Source organism: Danio rerio, chromosome 10 (assembly GCF_052040795.2).
Source record: "Danio rerio strain M-AB ecotype USA chromosome 10, GRCz13ab, whole genome shotgun sequence".
Lineage (NCBI taxonomy): Eukaryota > Metazoa > Chordata > Actinopteri > Cypriniformes > Danionidae > Danio > Danio rerio.
The window spans coordinates 29,650,647-29,665,395 of NC_141030.1; positions in this window are offsets into that span (position 1 = coordinate 29,650,647).

Genomic DNA, 14,749 nt, shown 5'->3' on the forward strand with positions numbered 1-14,749 from the left:
TAATGTGTGTAAACATAATCCATGTTTCAAAGCTTTAAATGAAGAAGACAAGCTTCAGAAGTCTCCTTTATAGCACAAAGACGTAGCAATTTGCATAAATTAAATTGTGTCCCATTTGTTAGAGGACTACCTAAGCAAGCGAATGACAGAACTCTTAAATATTTATGTTTTAGTTTGATGTTGTTTGTGTTGATTGTGTTATTTGCAGAGGTTTAAACAGACCATTTCATAGTAGGGCAGTATGATATTTGACAAAAAAATGAGTATTGCTATATTTTGCTATAGAAATACATTTTCACCAGGGATCTGATTTGTGCATAGAAACCTTCCTAAAAGTGAGCGTACACTAGAAAGATTTATTACATTTTTAATAGTTATGGCTCATATGATGATTCAAAGTAGTTCAATTAAGGTGACACTATAATAACTGCACACTTTAAATAATTTAAGCATTAGCAAATAGTTATTTCATTATTTGTTAAGCATTTACACTGCATTATAGTTCACTACAGCTACAAATGCTGTATTCTTGACTTAAGCACATGTAGAATTTAATTTTTTATTTAGTTTATTTATTTATTTATTTATTTGGAACAGAAAAATCTTACACGAGCCATTTGAGCAGAGCTGAGCTCCAGCGAGGGGGAGCATGAGCTGTCGCTCCTCCTCCTGTAAGCTGTTTTAATGCGTACACCAACCCCACCCCTAACCCTACCCCCAGTGACATCACTCGTAGAAGAAGTGCAAAAAAGTTGGAGCTCAAGCTTAAGCTCCCCCTCGCTGGAGCTCAGCTCTCCTCAAATGGCTCTGCAGTGAGCACCACTTGATTATTTTCCCCACCTCATCACACACATCATTCGTTTATTACTTTAACTTATTTCTTATTTTACTTATCTTTTTTTTACATGAGACGTATTTGATCCTTTTGGCATCTTTGACATATTATATGTTTAACTCCATTTTTACATTTACGTTTTATAACACATACCCAAATAATACATAATATTGCAAACAGCCATTAATTGAAGTTTAATCATACCTTTCTCATTTGTTCTTTTCAATCTCTTCTATTATTAATTATATTTATTTAATGATGTATATTTATGCAACTTTTTAAATTGATTAATATCCTAAAGAATCTGTTCCAGACTCTTCCATAGCTTCACACCACATATAGACATACACACATTTTTTAAAGTTGTCCTTGTTTTCAACCTCCTAAGATTTAGTTCTTCTCTCAGATTATATCCCCCTAGTATTTCTTCAATAACTTTTGTATGCATTTCAGAAGTAATTTATTCCTATGCTTTTAACATAAGTTTTGCTGTTTTAAATTTAACCAATTTATTGAACTTATCTTCAATTTAAAAAATAAAGGATTTCTATGCTGCAAATACCCCTCATTTAATATAATATAATGTGCTTAATGATTGTAGTATCATATTTTGCTAACGACTAAGTTTTCATGAATTAAGCAATGCAATATTTACAAACCTTTTGTATTTAAGAGAAATCGGTGGGTTTTTAAGATAATTTAGTAACTATTCAATTTAACATTTATGGATCTTATTATTCAGGAATATAGTTATTTCGTTGTATGTTATTAAATGCTTTAATAACAAAACTTCATGCAGTCTTTTAAACTAATCTAAAGCAAGGACTATTTATGCTTTTTATATCCTTTATACATTGCAAATAAGACTGTATCAAATGAACAATAAATCCTTGCAATTGTACCTAAAAAGAAAATTGCTGTACAGTTTAAACATTTCTAAACAACAGTCCCTAAATGCAATATAATTTGATAAAAACAACAATATAATAATTGAACAATATGGCAATATTCATTTTGTTGTTATTTAATGTTTTTTAAACTACAGTCATTTTATATTTTGATATGATTTTTAATTTAATGCAGTTTCATTTGTCATTTTTCATTTATTTTGAAAGTTATATTTTTATTTGTTATGAATCACTCTGTTTCTTTTCCTTTTAGGATATAACTGAGCCTTTAATTGCCATTTTTACGGGATTTCGAAAGCATAGACCCTACTTCAGATTAGGTCGAACTGCATAAAGTTGTGTTATTAAGGCATTGCTTACCATAGAAATTACCTATTACTATATGCCTGATAAATAAGGTGTATACACATATTAATTCAAATAGCGTATTAACCATTTACTTAATCGTTCTAAATAATCTTAAACAAGCTACTAAGGAACTGCTTTGTAATAATGCAATACATTTAGTAATGAATACTTAATCATTAAAGTATGAAAACACAATCATTAAGCACATCATCATTGCTGGCAGCTATAGCTCTTTGCAGCTCTCACATGGGCTCCACTGAAGCTAGGCAGGGCTGTGCTCGGTCAGTACCTGGATGGGAGACCACATGGGAAAGCTAGGTTGCTGCCGGAAGTGGTGTTAGTGAGGGTGCCCAAATCTGTGTGAGTCCTAATGCCCCAGTATAGTGACGGGGACTCTATACTGCTCTGTGAGCACCATCTTTCGGATGAGACGTTAAACTGAGGTCCTGACTTTTAGTGGTCATTAAAAATCCCAGGATGTCCTTTAAAAAAAAATAGGGGTTTCACCAAATTCTGGCCAGTCCTAACCTTCCCCATATCATAATTAGCTTCATCAGTCTGTCTTTTCTCCACCAATCTGCTGGTGTGTGGTGTGCGGTCTGGTGCAAAATGGCTGCCATCGCATCATTCAGCTGGATCCTGCTCACTGGTAGTGGATGAGGAGATTCCCCCCCATGTGTAATGCGCTTTAAGTGCCCAGACAAGCGCTATATAAATGTAAGGAGTTATTTTTATAATTATTTTTATTTTATTATTATCATAGTTGTACTTATAAATCAATAACACACCGTATTTGTATTTATAAACTGCTTACTAATTTGTCAATGTAGAGTTAATGCTAAACAAATGATGAATTATTAGTTGCTATAATGCTTAATAAATAGTTTATAATGTGCAGTTTTTTAAAGTGTTACCCACACGCTAAACTATTTATAAGCATTGATTCAAATAAAATAAAGCTTATCTAAGAGTTTCACAGTATTCAGATAGAACCTGAGAATATTATAGCATATCATAATTTACATAATCATATACATTATAGTCTTAATTGTATAACTGATCTTTGTATAAACTACAAACATAATTTATTTTACTTTTAATCTCTTCAAATGCTTGCTGTTTATGGGTCTGATAAATGATAAACTTTCACTGTGGATAAACTTTGCAATGATGAACTGTTGTACCTGATTAACTAATCTCCACTATTACATGATTATTGCTGATTTGTACATTGCCATATCACTGCTTAAACGGTATACTGTTTAGCCCTATTTCATAGTAAGCTTCCTATTTTAGAGCTTAAAATCTTGTGGTGAACAGATATGGCTCAGCTAAGCCTAAGGAATGGTTGTATAGTACTGGCGTCTTGTGTTTGTCTTGGCATTTTATGTGTCGGCGAAAACATGTTTCCTCTCCTGTTTCTATAGAAGCTCTTAATTCAGACCTTTCTGAGAGGTCGCAGAGAGATTGAACGCTCACAAAAAGACCATCCTTCTGAATTGCTGTTGACAAAATAAGTCATTTTTTCCCCCTCCGTGGCTAAACGTTGTCCACATGTATTACAGATAAGCTACTGCCGCCTGTCAGTTCGGCTTCTCACTCAATGTATCTTTCAGATGAAATGATATGTGGCGTGCATTTAGATTTGGCTTGTGCGTTCAAGCAGCAGATTCGTTTTCTTGAGTTCACAGAGGTAATTAATTTGCTATATTTCTTTCAGGCAAAGGAAGAAGTAGCTTTCAGGTGTACAGCAGCAAATTGGTTTGGCTTTTTGAAAAGATGGTTTAGTGCTGTTCGTTTTTTCAGTCACAAAAATGTATTATCTACAGCTCTCTTTTTTGTAAAAACAAGGTTCAGGGAATATCAAAGATTATCAGAGTTTTCTGTCACTGGATGACACGTTTTAGACTTGATAAGAGTTTAACATCATAATTGACAGGTATTTCTTCTACATAAATTGTAGACTACAATAAAGACAGCACAAAACTCAAAACAAATCCAAAAACAAAGCATAAAAAGGAAACCGTCTCATAGCCAAAAACTATAACAAAACATATTCATTTATTTACCTTCGGCTTAGTATTTTATTTATCAGGGGTTGCCACAGCAGAATGAAACGCCAACTTATCCAGCATATGTTTCATGCAGCGGATGCCCTTACAGCTGCTTCCCAGCACTAGGAAGCCAATTTAGTTTATTCAATTCACCTGTACAGCATGTCTTTGGACTTGTGGGGGGAAACGCTACGCGAACCCACACAAACACAGGGAGAAGAACATGGCAACTTCACACACAAATGCCAACTGACCCAGCCGGGGCTTGAACCAGTGGCCTACTTGCTGCGAGTGCGAAACACTGAACCATCATAACAAAACAAAATAAATTATAAAAGCATTCACAAAAGATAGATTATCTGCATCCAAAGGTCGCTGGTTCAAGTCGCAGCGTTTCTGTGTGGAGTTTGCATTTTCTCCCTGTTTGTGTGGGTTTCCTCAGGTGCCCCGGTTTTCCCCACAGTCCAAAGACATGCTATATGTGAATTGAACAAACTAAAGTGTCCGAAGTGTATATGAGTGTGTGTGTTTGTATGGGTGTATCCCAGTAATGGGATGCAGCTGTAAAGGCATCTGCTGTATAAAACATATGCTGGAATAGCTGGTGGTTCATTCCGCTGTTGTGACCTCTGAAATAGAGACTAAGCTAAAGGAAAATGAATGAATGTTTACATAAAGCATTGAAATAGTCAAGGAACTGAAGGTACACTAAAATCAGCCACAGCTGAGTCAAAGCAAAGTAAAACAAAACATAATTAAGCTCACAGCAAAACATGGTTTGAAGCAAAGTAAGAAAAATATCAAAGCCAAAATAAAAACAAAATGTAAAAATAGAAACAAAATGTAAAAAAAAATAAATAAATAAACCAATCCAAAAACAGAACACAAAACAAACAAAAGCAAATGAACATTTGTTTGTTTTTTCTTTTGGTCTCACTTTATTTAAAGGTACAGTTCTCACTGTTAACAAACCATTAGCTATGTCTTCTAGCTCAATAACCTCCTTATTACCTTTTTTTAAATGAGTTGAAACAACACTATTCTTAATTAGTTTTGGGACTACTTATTTGTTTTATGTTCAATCCACTTAAATTTGTAAAAGCGATTACGTTAACTTATCGATTTGTATTGGAACAGCATAAAAGAGTTGTTTGCAACCCAGAATTTTTTACAGTGTTTTGCTGCTTATTAATAATTATTGAAGTTGTATGGGTTTGATTATAGGGATGTAGAAAAAGATCATGCATAATATGCACATTATACATACTAATAAGCAGTCAATATCTGGTAATAAGCCACTAGTGAGAATTAGTAATTAATATTAGTAATGAATATAATTAATATTCCCTATAAAGTGTTTTTTATTGGTTGATTTTTTTTCAAATCCAAAACTTTGCTCAAATTAGCATGGTCTAGCCCTACACACACCACTACCACTCCATTACCATTTAGAGCTAAAAATAAATAAATAAATAAAACATTTTCCGTGCAATTTTCTTCACCCAGCTGTTTTTATTATTATTGGAGAGGTCATCCTTCAATATGAGATCAGTCCCTCACCCTTGCACCTCTCTTAATTTTTGCGTCAGTATTCTAGGCATGTCTTGCCCTGCTTTAAATTCTATTAGATGAAATGTCATGCCGGCGCGAGGTTACACCATCTTAATGCCCAGCTTCAGTGTCATTTTACAGTTGATGTGACAGGAATGACTGAATATAACTTTAGCAGTGGAGCATGAAAACACAAACAATACCAACATGCAAAAAGATATTGATTCCCTCACTGTAATGTTTTTTTTCTCAATGGCATATTATTTGGTATAAAAAAATTCCATTTCCTTCCATCAATACTTGTAATCTGGATTCCTTTGAAATGGTTTGCATGACATTTGCCACTCATTTTTCAGCAAACCACCCTAATGCCTGACTATCAGCGGTTGTAAAATGGCCCAGCCAATGTTTGCACATAAACAACAATCCCAGACAAATAGACTAGGGAATGGAAAAGCATCAGGCTATTAACATAACATGGAAACACCTTTAGAGGGTCGGTCATAGATCAGCGGGAAAAGCACATGCAGCTCGAGGCAAATGTCACACACTGAGTGTCTCAGTGTTCTTGAGGAAAATGAAAAGCCTCAGACAGTTCAAGTGATGATAAAGCTCTCGGGTAGCGAAATGCTCCTGAAGGGATAGAAATGTTAGACATGCAGAGATGATAAGTTATCTTTCTTTTCATGGTGATGACTTGGGTTTCTTTACATGGCTAATATTCTAGAAAGGTTTTCTAAATGTTATCTCATCTTTAATGATTTTCTCTAAATGTTATCACAGAAACTTTTTAATGTTTTTAAATGACAGTAATCTACTTAACATTACTTAAGACAATGTTATGAATGTTTAGAAAAGATTTAAAAATAAATCGCATTTAATAACGTTCATTAACATTAATAGCATTTCTTTAATTTAGCAAAGTTTTACTTCGTTTTAGAACATTCAAACATTTTCAGTGTTTGCAATATATTATAGATGTTTTATGATTTATCTCTACAAATTTAAATATTTCAAAAAACTGTTTTTGAACATTTGTTTATTATATATTATAATTTAATGAGAATAATGGCATGTTATATGATCAAACTGAATGTTAATTTTTTTAAAATGTTTGCTCATCTTTTGTTTTTTTGTTCAAAATCTTTTTTTTTTGTTTGTTTTTGTCTTCTGTTGAACAAAAACTGTTCTGATTGTAGAATGTTGAAAATGAATTTTTTAGTACAGATGGTTTCCAACTGTCATTCCTAAAGTTATGTTTTTTATAACAATGGAAACGTTAACAAAACCTATTTAGAACATCTTAACACCACCAATATTTGTCTCAATGTTTTAAAAATGTTTCTACTTCAAAATGTTAAAAAGGAGTTTCTTAACATTCTAAAAACATTTATCAATTAATAATGTTTTAATAAAAGAAACATTAGTAAAAAAAAAAAAAAAAAAAAGATAAACATTTTTTAATAAATGTTTTTGCTGGGATAAAAAATCCATTATAAATCCTGTAATGTTTTAAATCCCCTAAACGTAATATATTATAATCAGTGTTGGTAAAAGTTACTTCTATAACCAATGTGTATTAACAATCTTAAGCTTAAAAAATGCTAAATTAACTTAACATAGTACTTTCAATTTACTTACCTTAAAAAGTAAACAACACATTTAGTTATTTAGTATTTAGTAAAATACAGTATATTACTTTTACCCAGCACTGATTACAATTACAATTATCAATTGTAATTATATATTTAACATTTTTAGAATATTAAAGAATTCCTAAAACATTATTTCATAAATATAATGTAATCATAAATATTAATATAATTATATCATAAAATATTCCTATCATGTTTGCACAGTAATAGGACATAATCCCTCAATATTTCCAAAATCAAGCAAAAATATATTTTATATATAACACTTGCTGTTTTTATGTATTTTTATTGCTAAAAACAAACACTTTTACAATACAAATTGTTGCATGTTGTTATCTTTGTTGTTGTTGTTGTTTTTTTACAAATGAGAAGAAAAATGATTAAAAGAATAAGGAAAAAAATAACTAAAAAATAATAAAGGGAAAAGAAAAAGGAAACGATAAAATAATGAAAGTGTACAAAAACTGAATTCAGTCTTTTAACAATCACAATCAAATGTTCAGATACGTTGTCAATGTTTACAATTAAACAGTAAAAGACAATAATAGTTAAAAAACAAACAAATATTAAATTACTACAAAATAAATTAACTAAAAGGAAGGAGAGTACATCTGTTAAATGGAAGGCAAGATGTTAGGAGAGTAAAAGTAAGTTATAAAACTTTTTACAGAGCATCTAACCCAGGGGTGGGAAAACTCGGTCCTGGAGGGCCGGTGTCCTGCACAGTTTAGCTCCAACCCTAATCAAACACACCTGCTTATAGATTTCTTGTGATCTTGAAGACACTGATTAGCATGTTCAGGTGTGTTTGGCTAGTGTTGGAACAAAACTCTGCAGGGACACCGGCCCTCGAGGATCAAGTTTGCCTATCCCTGATCTAACCTGATCTTAATCTAACCTAAAACACATGGTATCCACAAGCCATTAGGATGTAGTTGAAGGCTTATTTGATTTCCAGTGAAGTAGAATACAGTGCCTATATAATAATGAGGCCAACATATCAAGTGGTTTAGAATTAACCTGGCACCAAATCTTTGGAACCCCAAAAATGGCTACATCAGGGGCTGGGTCTACCTGCAACACCGTAGACAATTGTAAGATAATTAATTCAGTAGTTCTGTAACATGATAGCCGTATGACTTAAATTACACTGAAGGTGCATGACATCTGTCTTCAGTATTGGAAAAAATTTCCTAGATGCCCTGGTTTTTGAGAAATGAATTCTATGAAATACTTTAAATTGTATCAGGCTAAGGCGAGCACAAATTGTACTAGGACGTATTCTCTGCAGAGCACTAAGCCACCATTCACTTTCTGTTTTTAATGTAAGTTTTTCTAGCTGCTAATAAGATTTTCATAACAAAATATTCACATTACCAAAACCTTCGTAGAACATTCAGATACCAAAATTGCACCCTCTTCAAACCTGAAAACATCACAGAAACCCTTCATGAATGTAATTTAGTCTATAATTCAATCATCAAACGCAATTAACCTGGAATCAGATACATCTCGAATAATGAGTTCCCTGTAAGCTACCATCCTCAAAACTCATCAAACCCAGTTTAAGTTTCGCCTTACCACTGTTTACCAAACGTTACAAGCATTTGAACCTCATCAGCCCCATATAAACGTGTTATTTGATATGTCAGACTTGAAGCAGCATGCAAACCCTTACGAAAACGCCATTATGTCACTCGCCAGCATCGATCAGACCCTCCATCTGCAGCTTGTGGCCTACAATTAACCTCCATCTCTCTGTCTTTCTCTCTCTTTCTTTCTAACACCACTCCCCTTTCCTTTGCTTTCTTCCCATTACTTTAGACAGGAAAAGTATGATGTGGCGGCACCAATTATAACAGCCTATTTTCTTTAGAGAGCAAAGGCTTGAGGTTGTTAGTTGGCTGCAGTAAAAAGGGCAGGAGAGAGTGGGATCAGGCTCGTTAATGAGCGTCTCGTTGATGTATTACTGTCCATAAAAGCATTTGGGGAAAGCACAGATCAAACCGCAGTCCAGTCCAGAGTGCTTCGTCTGCGATTCGATTATGTATCCGTGTTGTGATTTGCGAGGATGTTTGATCCTCTCTATGCTCAGAGTCAAGAATTCATTTTGGAGTTTAGCTGTTTGTTAATATTGCATCTTTGATTAGAAAGAGAAAAGGGCTCATTATGAATCTGACTGAGGCTTGTTGCTGGCGGTGTGCAGTTGGAATGTTTGGAATTGCACACCTGGTTCAAAACATGCAAGCTCAGGTTGCCAGATTGACAACACCAACAGTAGTTAGGCTTGACTTTCAAGCCTATAAAGGCTGATTTAAAACATGTTCCAAATAAAAGCTATGGCTAGCGATAGAAGGAATATTTTCGGTAAAAGGAGTTTTTGTTCTAACCAACACCAGAAAATTTATATTTTAGAAGCCGCTTCTATTTCTTGCAGCCGAACAGCAGAAAAACCTCATGATCACCTCAGCTTTATTCAGTGTTAAACACTAGTAATGTGAGTTTGAATGCCATGAATAAACCATTTAAAATGAAACTTTAGAACTGTGACTCAGTGCAAGACAACACATATCAGTGATTAATTTCATTGGAGTGCAGTAAGTGCACATATTCTGTGCTTCTGATTGGCTGCATTTAAATGTCTGTGTTGGGTCTGGTTCAAACAGACAAATTGCTTATCACTGCAAATCGTGTCATGTATCGTGTTGTTAGGACACAGGGAACAATTTAACCTGCTCATCAAATGCTTACATTTGTAAAATTTATATTAATTGCTAAATAATAACCACATGTGGAAGTCTGAATCTGCGTCTCGTATCCGAGTTTGCTACTGTTCACCAGAGTTCACATTTACAGTTACAGATGCACACTTTGAAAGCCTTCCAGACTGAATGAATGAAATACGCTGTTATCCACCAAGGTAACCTGGGGTGCTGAAATTTAATTGGCTAAACTGGCCTTAGGTGGGTTAAAGGTCCGTGTATCATCCGTTCATTTGATTATTCCTTTTATTACGGAAAACGAAACATCAGAAAAACGATTAATATTTCGTTTTTCTGTTTATTCTGTAGGCAGAAAAAACGGAAACTCATCTGTTATTCTGCTTATTAACTTAAAACGAAATATTAAAACAAACACAAAACCAAAACGAAATAATGAGTCAAAAAAATGGTCCGTGTACGGTCCGTGTACGTTTTGTTCATTTGTTTTCCATTTTCAAACGGAATAAAGGAAATGGAGAAAACGGACGTTTTTCCGTTTTTCTTTTGCTCACGAGAAAACGAAAAAACGAGATTTTGGCTGGATTTTCGTTTTTTTGGTTTAGGGTAGGAAAACGGATAAACGACTTTAAAATTCATTTACACATGTAGGCGGTGCTGAAACGCCCACTTTCCTCTAATTGGTTAACCAAATCTGCGCTCGTGACGTCACCCTCAAAATAAAAGCCTTACACGCAGGCTTTTAATTATTATTATTTAATTATATATATAAACAAAGTTTATATATTCTATCATTTGAACCACACACAGTTAGCAGGCTTACATTCATTGCGTATGTATAAATTAAATTAAAACGTAAAGCAGTATTCTTAGACATTTGTCATTAAAATAAGGTCATAGTTCACTGCCAAGCTTCTTGCTGCTGTGCACCTGATGCAGAGCAAAGATAGCCATTTCCGAGCAGCACCTGGTTTGCATGATTGTTTCAGAGCAAGGGCTTTATAATAATAATAATAATTATTATTATTATTATTATTATTATTATTATTATTATTATTATTATTATTATTATTATTATTATTATTATCAGTTACTAGTGTTTTTATTGTTTGGTGTGTTTTTTTTCTTTTTAATAGTTGTTACCAGAACCAGAATAAGAACACTTTGGGCCCTGCTATAAAAACAAAGGGTACCATTTGTTTTCATTTATTTCTACCTATTTTAATTATATATTGTAATTATTTATTTGATAATTAATACTATTTTATTGCAACGCCAAAGTAGGCCTGTCTTATTATTTTTTTTTATTATTAAATTTGCTGTTATTGTAGGCTAGATGGCAGGCTTTAAATATTTTAAATAACATTTACTCATAACCTTACTAATTCGAGAGCCGAACCTAAAAAAGTTTACGTGCAATAAGCCTGTACAATAAAGGGAGCCGCAATGCATATTTCTAGCGCATTCTTTCACTCAACAATTATTGCTGGAATAATGAAATAAATTTCAAATTAACTAATTAAACACATTATAGTTGATAAAAAAAATTGTGTCTAGTAGTTCCGACAAACAGATGAGCTCGCTACATGTGCGTTGCGCTAATAATTTGACATTTGCTCTTCTTGAGAAAGTGCTACAGCGGGCCCTGATATTTCACATATAAGGTTAGTGATACATATTTTAAATTAGTATTGCACATTATTCATTCATTTTCTTGTCGGCTTAGTCCATTTATTAATCTGGGGTCGCCACAGCGGAATGAACCGCCAACTTATTTAGCAAGTTTTTATGCAGCGGATGCCCTTCCAGCCACAACCCATCTCTGGGAAACATCCACAAATACACACACACTTATACAGTACGGACAATTTAGCCTACCCAATTCACCTGTACCGCATGTCTTTTTACTGTGGGGAAAACCGGAGCACCCGGAGGAAACCCACGCGAACGCACTACACTACTGAATTAGACACACAATCTCAAAAAAAAACTTGATGCTTATTTACATTATCTAAAGTCATTTCTTACGAGGTATAGGATCTGTTGTTGTATTATATATTTTCGTTTTAATATGCAAATAATTTTCTTTAATTTGTAATAGGTCCCTCATTGCATAAAATAACCAGCCTTTGTATTCAATATGTTTGTAAATTGTCCATCCAGTTTGACGCAAGCTAAACAACATTTTGGCCTGTTTTGCTTATTAAATTAGTGATTTTCACAGAGAACCAAATCATCCATCCACACAGTTTTGTATAGGACCTGTGTGAACAAAAATATACACTTCATCATAGCCTATAGGAAAATGTATCTTTAGAACCAATTTTGTGTTGTATAATTAAAAATATTAAAAATACAATAATAAAAAAAGGAATAACATTTGAAGTGCAATGCTTCAAAGATCCAATACGTTGCATGCAGAGCCAAAACAAAAACTGGTTTGTTTGTTTAATAAAATAATAATATGAAATTAAAGTGAAATAGTTCCATAACCTGTATTATAACTGTAGTCACTCTAGATGACAAATCATCCGTTGCGCTGGTCAGTTTCACCTTTAATCAAGAATGTGCCAGAACCAAATGAGAATATTTACAGATTACCTCGGAATGAGACCTCGGTCTGTGAAGGATGCAGAACACAGAAACTCGTTGAGAATGGAGATGCATGTTAGATGTTTTATATCCCTTTAGATATTGTAAATAAACAAGTTTTTATAGAGATTGTGTCATGTCTTTTCTTTGACGCACGCGATGAACAGCCCCGAAAAGGCGCCTCTATTTAGCCTGTAGCCTAAATAATAGTTTAGATTTTATAACATATAATGTTCCATTACTTTAAATGTATAATGTTTTTTAATATTTATGGATTATATAAAATATATAGTTTATATAAATGCGCTCTGATCATTCAAGGATCATAATGCGTTGCATATTCTTCTTATTCTTCATTAGGCTTGATCCGTAAATTGTGTATTTTATAAACTGATCGTTTATAAGGACTAAGCTATTAATAACTGTAATTCCTCGAATGGAAAAGTCTTGATTAAAGAAAAAGAGAACTTAATTCGACATATTCATATATATATTTTTTATGCACTATAAATGCATCTGGCAGCACCGAAAAGAGCAAATGCCAAGTTATTAGCGCAGCGCACAGACAGCTAGCTCGTCTAGTCTGAACCAGGGGTTTTCAAACTATTCATTGCACACCGATCCCATTGCATTTTATTTAGGATAAACCACTTATTTAAAATTAATTAATTAAAAGGTGCGTACTCTCCAATACACCACCGTAGTGTCATAATATTTAATAATTATAATTAAGATAGACACCTGACCTCCATTTAATAAACAATTTATTTGCCATACTCTGTTAATTTGAAGTTTAAAGTTTAAATCATTTATGTTAAACTTAAATTATTTAAAAACTTAAAAAGACTTAAATTTAGTCATTTAAGACATTTTAGGTCATAAGTTTACATACATTGACCGTTGCATTTAGTAGGCCTATTCTGGTCTAAATAAGCTTTTTGCATCTTAGGTGTTTACACACACAATTAAGCAGTTTATACGTACATTTAATGTTACTTTGAAATTACTTTTGATGCAATAAATAATCCTAAATAGTTGAAAGTGTTAACATATTATTGAAATGTAGTTATTTTATAACTATGAAATTTATTACTAAACAAAGTGAATCATTATGAATTTGCCAAGAAATAATCCACTTTACCACTGTAAAGCAATGCCCCACTCTCACTAGAACGGTAGAACCTGGACTGTATGATATGTTCTGTATGTAAAATAGAGAAAATAAGCAAGATGCGCAGTCTCATGCAGCCTTAGTGAAATATAGCGCGTCACAGCAATGAACTAAAAATAAAACCACCCTTGAAATGCTGGAGATCTTAATTTTTTCAGCCTACACTGACTGAGAATAATGTTGCACTATTTTATTAACAAATAATTAGAATGTTTTTTTTTTCCTTCAACACATTCATCATTACTTTTGCCTGTGCAAGTTTTTTTGCGCGCGCTTGAGCGCGAAGGTATCTATTTTCAGGTGCAAGATGCCACTTTGGGTGGCACCAGCACACTCTGCCACACCTGTGGCTATGTCTCTGCTACAATAATAATAACAACAATAACGACAAAATAATAATAAAAAATAATAATAATAAGACAGGCCTACTTTGACGTTGCAATAAAAAAGTATTAATTATCAAATAAATATTTACAATAGGCTAAAGGCATATATTAAATTAAAATAGGAGAAAATCCAATAGAAACAAATGGTACCATTTATTATAGCCCCATGCAGGGTCTAATGTGTTCTTACAACCATTGAATAACTAAGTAAATAATAATAATAACAATACTAATAATAATATGCCTAATAATAATAATAATAATAATAATAATAATAATAATAAATTATTATTTTATACAGAGTAGGCTATTATTTAGGCCTACAATAGCTCTGAAACAATCATGTAAACTAGGTGCTGCTCGGAAATGGCTTTCTTTGCTCAGCATCAGGTGCACAGCAGCAAGAAGCTTGGCAGTGAACTATGACCTTATTTTAATGACAAATGTCTAAGAATACTGCTTTACGTTTTAATTTAATTTATACATACGCAATGAATGTAAGCCTGCTAACTGTGTGTGGTTCAAATGA